The sequence below is a fragment of the Castor canadensis genome, chromosome 16 (genome assembly GCF_047511655.1).
Source record: "Castor canadensis chromosome 16, mCasCan1.hap1v2, whole genome shotgun sequence".
In the NCBI taxonomy this organism is placed as follows: Eukaryota; Metazoa; Chordata; class Mammalia; order Rodentia; family Castoridae; genus Castor; species Castor canadensis.
The window spans coordinates 65,520,241-65,528,192 of NC_133401.1; the positions used below are offsets into that span (position 1 = coordinate 65,520,241).

At 42.2% G+C, this 7,952-nt stretch overlaps 1 long non-coding RNA gene across 3 annotated transcripts; it reads right to left on the bottom strand.

Moving 5' to 3' along the window:
- Window positions 1-364: 364 nt before the first annotated feature.
- LOC109674015 (uncharacterized) lies at window positions 365-5,732 on the bottom strand. 3 transcript variants are annotated; one of them, XR_012442555.1, is made up of 3 exons: window positions 5,653-5,732; window positions 1,386-1,498; window positions 365-562 (listed from the first exon to the last, which is right to left on the bottom strand). It is a non-coding gene; the product is annotated as an uncharacterized lncRNA (long non-coding RNA). The 3 variants fall into 3 exon arrangements; XR_012442556.1 differs by having other exon boundaries at window positions 5,627-5,719; XR_012442554.1 differs by lacking the exon at window positions 5,653-5,732 and adding an exon at window positions 5,189-5,573.
- Between the last annotated feature and the right edge of the window lie 2,220 nt (window positions 5,733-7,952).

Below are 7,952 nucleotides of genomic sequence, written 5' to 3' on the forward strand. Positions count from 1 at the left end.
CTGGTTGAGATAAGGATAGCTATACAGGGCATTGACTCACATTGATTTCCTGTGCGTGAGTGTTACCTTCTAGGTTAATTCTTTTTGATCTAACCTTTTCTCTAGTTCCTGGTCCCCTTTTCCTATTGGCCTCAGTTGCTTTAAGGTATCTGCTTTAGTTTCTCTGCATTAAGGGCAACAAATGCTAGCTAGTTTTTTAGGTGTCTTACCTATCCTCACCCCTCCCTTGTGTGCTCTCGCTTTTATCATGTGCTCATAGTCCAATCCCCTTGTTGTGTTTGCCCTTGATCTAATGTCCACATATGAGGGAGAACATACGATTTTTGGTTTTTTGAGCCAGGCTAACCTCACTCAGAATGATGTTCTCCAATTCCATCCATTTACCAGCGAATGATAACATTTCGTTCTTCTTCATGGCTGCATAAAATTCCATTGTGTATAGATACCACATTTTCTTAATCCATTCGTCAGTGCTGGGGCATCTTGGCTGTTTCCATAACTTGGCTATCCACAATCATTCTTGAAAAGACCATCATTCCCCCCATGAATGGTCTTGACAATGCTGTCAAAAATCAATTGAAGAATGTGAGGAAAAAAATTTACATTAGGTTTATTTTTAAGCTTGCTATACAACTTTAGGGTGTCCATGTCCTCAAAAGCTTATGCTGTTGGCTTTGCTTTTGTGCCACTGGGATTGAAATCAGAGGTATTTTTGTTTTTTTTTTTGTGGCACCAGGGTTTGAACTTAGGGCCTAATGCTTGCCAGCCAAGTGCTGTACTCCTCATGCCATACCCACATTCTGAACTCAAGGCTTTGTACTTGTGAGGCAGATCCTCTACCACCTGAGAAATGCCTCCAGGTCTTCTGGCACTGGTTCCTTTGGAGATAGGGTATGGATCTTTGCCCAGGCTGGTCTGGACTGCTATCATCCTATTTAGGGTTCCCACTGTCACTGAGATGACAGGTGTGTGCCACTGAGCCCAACTATAGGTTGAGATGTGGTCTGGCAAACTATTTGCCTGGGACAGCCTCCCAAGTAGCTAGGATTAAAGGTAAGAACCACTGGTGCCGGGCTGAACAGAGTGTTGTACGTGCTCGGCAAGTGCTCTACATTCCCAGCCCTCAACACACTTCTTAAATGAAAGAGAAGGAAAAAGAAGGCTAAATTTAATAAACTTAGGATTAACTTGTTTCGTTTCCTCATTTCTAAAGAGAGAGATTGGACTGAAGGAATCTCACAACTCCAACAATCTAATAACTTTATAGTCAAGACTTTCCTTTACAGAATAAGCACATACCATATACTGCTGACTTGTCAAATGGTCATGAAAAATCATGGAAAATTCCTGAAGCAGTTTAATAAATGTAAGTGTAAAACACATACCTTTAATGTCTGAAACTATCAGCATCTGTGCTTGGGAGAGACCTTCTTGAAGACTGTAGAAATGAATTCTGCTGTCAAATGTTATGAAGCCATTTCTTGTGTTACCAGGAAGCCTAAAAATAAATTCAGACAATGTTTTGTCAAGTTTTCCAATATATATGCACATGAAATATCTGCTAAGCTTACAAGCAAACATCTAATTCATTATTATGGGAAGTGGCCTGGCACAAACGAATCTTTAAGCCAGCCAATGTTCCTCTACCATGAAAACATATCCTCTCCAAGGGAAGACACTACATATAAGCCAAACAGTCAATGAAAGACCACAATACAGAAATTCAAAAACTATTACTTCTATAGAACATATGATATAGTTAGTTACTTAGGAAGTAGCATGTAAAAATACTAGAAATATGTACAAAACTTTACCGGCAATTTGAAGTGATTTTCTAAAGAATGCATCAAGAACTAGGGATGTAACTCACTGGTAAAGCACTTGTTTAGCAGGTCCAAGGCCCTGGGTTCAATCCCCAACACCATGAACAAAAACTATCACATATCATCTCTAAAATGTAGCATAAATTTAGGTAGTGCATCTTTTAAAAAATGTGCACAAACCTTTTTATATTACTTAAAGCATTTCTTTAAGAACAAAGAGGACCAAAAGCATATGTTTGAAGAACACAAAAGTTACTTAAAGAGGAAAGAAACTAGCTTTTCATCTTATTGATCAGGCTTGGGTTGAGTCAATGGGCTAGTTCATAAACACACAACCCCCCATGCACAATCTACAACATGAGAAGTACAACTGATGGCAGGAATGAGGATGTCTTATTCCCCAGGTGAGGGAACAACTCTACTTTTGATGAGATTTGGTCTACACATTCCTCCATATCATACAAGAACACTGTACTTCCTTACATGAACAGTCACACTAGTTTGTGCGGATTGCACTGAGTCCAAGCAAAATTTAAAATAGCTATTTTAAGAGACTTAAAGAGTTATAACAACCAAATACAATGTGTGCATACAACGTGGAACTTTATTCCAAAGGACTATGGTAAAATGAGGGCTATGGTAAAATGATTTTTTTGAGACAACTAGAAACACAAGAAATAAAATGGGTATTAAATATGATGGAATTATTGCTACTTTTTGCCTAGCTTTGAAGTTAGGGTTAAATGTATAGGTAAAGTGAGAGGTGCTTTAAAATACTCAGGGCGGGAGGAAGTGTGTGTAGAGAGGGAGAGTGAGATGAAGCAAAATGCGGGACACCAGTGGCTCACATGTGTAATCCTAGACACTTGGGAGGCTGACATCAGGGAGGATCACATCAGGGAGGATCACAGACTCCATCTCCAAAATAACCAGAGCAAAATGCACTGGATGTGTGGCTCAAGAGGTAGAGCATTTCCCTTGCAAGCTCGAAGCTGCAAACAGCAGTTACACCCCCAATAACTGCACCCCTCCCACCCCCGAGAAAAAAGCAGAATGCTGAAGATGGAGGATAAGTAAGTACCTAGAGTTTCATTACATCATTTTTTCTATTTATCACAGGTTGGAAAATACTGTTTCTAAGAAAACCAAGGCCTAAGATTTCACTGATTTAAGTAGACTTTTAGAACATAATTATATAGCTTTCTTTGTACCTGAAAGCTAATTATTCATTTTGCAAACACTTAGTTTCACATTTAAGCTGAATTAAGACACTTACAAATCTAGATTGCCTAACAAACTCTGGCAACCTGAATTAAGTATCCAGTTTCAACTGTAGCATGAGACACATCAAATATGAAGAGGTGGGCTGGCAGAGTGGCTCAAGTGGGACAGCGTCTGCCTAGCAAGTATGAGGTCCTGAGTTCAAACTCCAGTACAGCCAAAGTATAAAGAGGTACCCTGGAGGTTGTGGTGGTCCCAACTGAACAAAGAAAAAAAACCTCATTAAATACACTTAACAGGACTGAATTTAAATTTACTTTCTGGGTCAGCAGACAGCAAAACCATAAAATAAGCATTATTTACAGGATGGGTGTAGAACATGTAAAGTATCTTCCACTGTTCACATAATTAAAAGAAAAATGAGTCTGTGCCTGCCATAACTAAGAAGAGTGTTTTCTCCAGGACAGAAAAGGTTGGAAATATGAGAAGGGTTCCTGGCATTATTGGTAATATTTATTTCTTGACCTAGGCAGTGCTGATGAAGGTGTTTCTTTATAATTAGTTCATGGACTTACATATTTGTGTTTTTATTGACTTTTCTATATGAGCATTGTATTTCACAACTTAGGGAAAACATTTTTCTGAAAGTGCTAAGTTTAGCCACAGCTGGCTATTTAACTAAAACATTTCAACCAAATTCCATTAAAATGTGAGATGCTGTTTTATAAACTTCTTTTATAAAGATATACTTTTAATTCAGTAAAAAGCATGTACCACCTGCCAAATTAAAAAAACCTGTAGCTCAAGAGGTAAGCCAGAGGGGCTGGGGGGATTGCTCAAGTGGTAGAGCACCTACAAGTATGGGGTCCTAATTCAAATACCAGTACCACCATTAAAAAAAAAAAAAAAAAAAGAGAGGTGAGCCTGAAAGGAGCAAAGCCTTAGTAATAGGCAAGTCTCCAAATTTAAAGGAAGACATTAAAAGCTAGAGGATTAAAGGAACTCAGGAAGGCCATTTCAAAAGAACAGATGCTTGTGCTTTTTTGCTTTTAATTCAACAGGGAGAGCTACATTACAGAAAACTACTACCAACCACTTAAAAGCCACAAAATGTTGTCTTCATTGCAACTTTGGGGTGAAAGAGTGAGCCCTTACATGTTCCACAGCAATAGGAACTGTCTACAGACTATGCCAGAAAAATACACTAACATACTAAGCTCTTAAAGGTTGGCATTAAGTCTTATCTTCACGTTCCCTTTTCCTGGAGGCAGTGATGGCACAGTGAAAGAGTAACCATATCAACTGGCCTGGGTTTTATGCAAGTGTTACCACTTACTTAGTGGTGTTAAGTCACTCAGTTTACATTTGTCTTCACATTTGTAAAATGGGATTAACAGCGTTTCTCTGGATGACCTCTTAGTGTTATTTGTGATGATAAAAAATGTACATGCAGTCTGAAATGTAAAGGGCTAAATAGAAGGCATAATTGTTACCATTTTTTGATACAGGGTCTCACTATGCAGCCCAGGCTGGCCTTGAACTTGAGATCCTCCTGCCTCAGCTTCCTGAGTGGTACATTTCAGGTGTGTGTCATCACACCCAGCTCAATAAAAATGGTTTTCAAAAATCTGTTCTATTCCACCATTTCTCAACTCTTAATGATATTTCCTTACAACTACTTTGTTTTCAATGTGATATTGCCATACCCATTCTCTAATCTTAAGAAAATGTTGGTAGTATGATATTTTCAAACAGATTCCAAAGCAGTTACTGAGAAAGATCTCCTCTTCAACTACATTTGCACAGCATGAATGAAGCACTCTCTACCACCACCACCACCTCCACAAGAAATCAATAAATGCAATAAGATCCTACCACCAAAAGGAAGTTTGCTTTTGTCAACTATCAGGGATTACATAATGCTTTATTTAAATTCTCAAATACTTCCAGTCATCCCCTGAACAGTTCAACTCTCTTGGAACTGCACCGAAGCACTTACGATGTGACCCTTACAGAGTCTTCAATCTCATTTCCCTTCTGGTCTCTTTTCCTGTACATCCCCTGAGCTTCAGCCAGGATGAATTCCTTGCAATCCCTTAAATACACCGCGTTTCCCGACTGCAAGCCCGCACTCCCACGCTCACCTCCCCATCACTTCTGAGCGCTTCCCCATGCCCGGCGGGGACCGGCCCAGAAAAGGACGACCTGGTTCTGGTTCTGGTCCCGGCTCTGGCGTGGGGGGCGGGCGCCTGGCTCCCCGGGGAGGACCGCGTTTCCCACGCGTGACCGCGGCCGCGGCCGCTCCAAGCCGGCAGCGCGGGCAGGGAACGCGCCGGGACGGAGCTCAGGAGGCGGGAGGCTGCGCTGGGGCGAACCGGGACCGAGCGCCGACCGCACACGTCCAGGCGGCGTCGCGGACGGCTGGCTGTGAAGGCGACAGGCTGGTCTCTAAGCGAGTCTCGGGCAGGGTCCCCGCATCCTCCCGAGGCCCTGATCCGCCTCCCGCAATCCCCGTCCCTCACCTCCCCGGGCTCGGGTGCCCCCTGGGCCCGGCCTCCGCCCGCGCAACCTCGGCTCTATACCCGCGCTCCGGCCAGATGCTCATCACCTTGAAGGTACACGACGGGCACGATGCGCGGGACTGGGGTCCGGCGGGGGTCGCGCGGCCGCTACTTCCCCTGGGAAATGTAGTCCACGAGCAGACCAAAGCCTTCTGGGACGTGTAGTTTCCAGCGTTTGGAGGCTACTGAAGTGCCTCTGAGTACACCCCTGTCCCCTCAGCTGTGGAGCCCTGAGTTCCAGGCAGTAAAGGTAGGTTGGTGGGGGCCAGTGTCATCGCTGTGCACTTGTTTGACTGACGGTGATGCCAGCATATGGTGAACCATGGTAGACTCACGTCCCCTGCAATTATCAGCAAAGGACTGTTGAGCACCTACTAGGTGCAGCCATGCACCATGGAAATCCGTTTGAAATAAGTTAATGGACAAAAACAAATACCATTAAGCCGGGCGCCGGTGGCTCACGCCTGTAATCCTAGCTACTCAGGAGGCAGAAATCAGTAGGATCACAGTTCGAAGCCAGCTTGGGCAAATAGTTCGCGAGACCCTATCTCGAAAAACCCTATCACAAAAAAGTGGGCTGGTGGAGTGGCTCAAGGTAAAGGCCAGGAGTTCAAGCCCTGGTACCGGGAAAAAGAAAAACCAAAACCAAAAACCTAACACCATTGCTCTAGATCAAGGAGGGTTTTTGTTTGTTTGTTTGTTTGTTTTTGCGGCACTGGGGTTTGAGCTCAGTGCCTACACTTTGAGCCACTCCATCAGCCCTTTTTTTTGTCGTGGGTTTTTTCCAGATAGGGTCTCGTGAACCATTTGCCCGGGTTGGCTTGGAACCGTGATCCTCCTGAAGGCGTGAGCCACTGGCGCCCGCTGATTGAGTAGGTTTTTGTAAGCCAGGGAGCAAACAAGAAGTCACAAATATAATTAGACAGCAAGACCAAAGAGGTAAAAGAAATGGTGCCATTACGCAGAAAATTAGTGATACATTTTGATTCACTCCTTGTAACAGCTCTACATTAATCACAGTCAATTACTGTCACTCTCATTTTAACATAATAGTATATTGCAGATAGCATTTGTCACCTATCCTGTTTTTCCCCCATTGAAAAATATGTCTTAGACACTGGAATTTGCTAGTTAATACTCTATCAGTAGTGTTTCTAAGAGCTTCAGTGTATTCACTGCATTTAATGCTTTAAAAGCAATTCACTAAAGCTCATTCAATACATTTTACTAAACCCTGTTTGCTCGTTATTTATATTAACATTCGTTTTTGCACCATTAATATCCTTGCACCTATATCTTTGAAGATTATTTTCTTAAACTGTTTGGGCTTGAATTTCTGAATCAAGGATTGGTAGAACTCTCACACATTTGAGTACACTGCTGAATTTTCTTCCTGAAAGGTTTTACAATTTATGTCTCCGTGAGAGCTTGCTGACAATATGTGCCTCGTGCTCCCACCCACTCTATGTTTTCTTTAAATCCTTTTATTTAATAGAGCAATTTTTGTTTGAACATGTAAATTTAAGGTTTGTAAAATTGGTTATAATAAAATGTTATCTTATTTTTATATATAATTTTAGTTGCTTGGAAAATTAAATGTACTATATATTTCTTCATCATTTAGATATTTTCTATTTTTTTCTTACATACTATTGTTGTATTGGGGGTGCACTGTGACATTTACAAAAGTTCTTACAATATATCTTGATGTTGATTGCCTGTAAGTACCATGTTAGCTTTCTATCATTGTAATAAATATGTTGGATAATTAGCTTATAAGAGAAAAGGTTTATTTTTAGGCCTCACAGTTTTGGAGGTTCTTGTCTATGTCTAACAGTCCCCATTGCTTTTGGGCCTGTGGCAAGGCAGCACAACATGGTAGGGAGCTTGTGGTGGAAGAAGCTGCTCAAATCATGGCTGGAATATGAGAGAAAGAGATGAAGGTCCTTCATTCTCTTTCAGCACACAACCCCAATGATGGGGAAGACCTCTGGCTAGGCGCTATCCCTTCAAATTTCTACCACCTTCCAATAGCACCTGAAGCTGGGGACCAGGTCTTTAACACAGGGGCCTTTGGAAGACATTCCAGATCCAAGTATGTCATGGTTTGTATGTTATGTGTCCCTCTCCAAAAGGCTCAAGTATTGAAGGCTTGTTTTCTATCTGGTGGAGCTATTTTTGGGAGGTGGTAGGACGTTTAGGAGGTAGGACTCGTATAGAAACTAGGTCACTGGGGGTGGGTCACTGGGGCTGCCCCTTGTCCTGGGCCCCTCTCTGTCTCTGCTTCTTGTCTGAGGTGAACAGCCTCTGCCACATGCTCTGCCTCACCACAGACCCAGAATCAAAG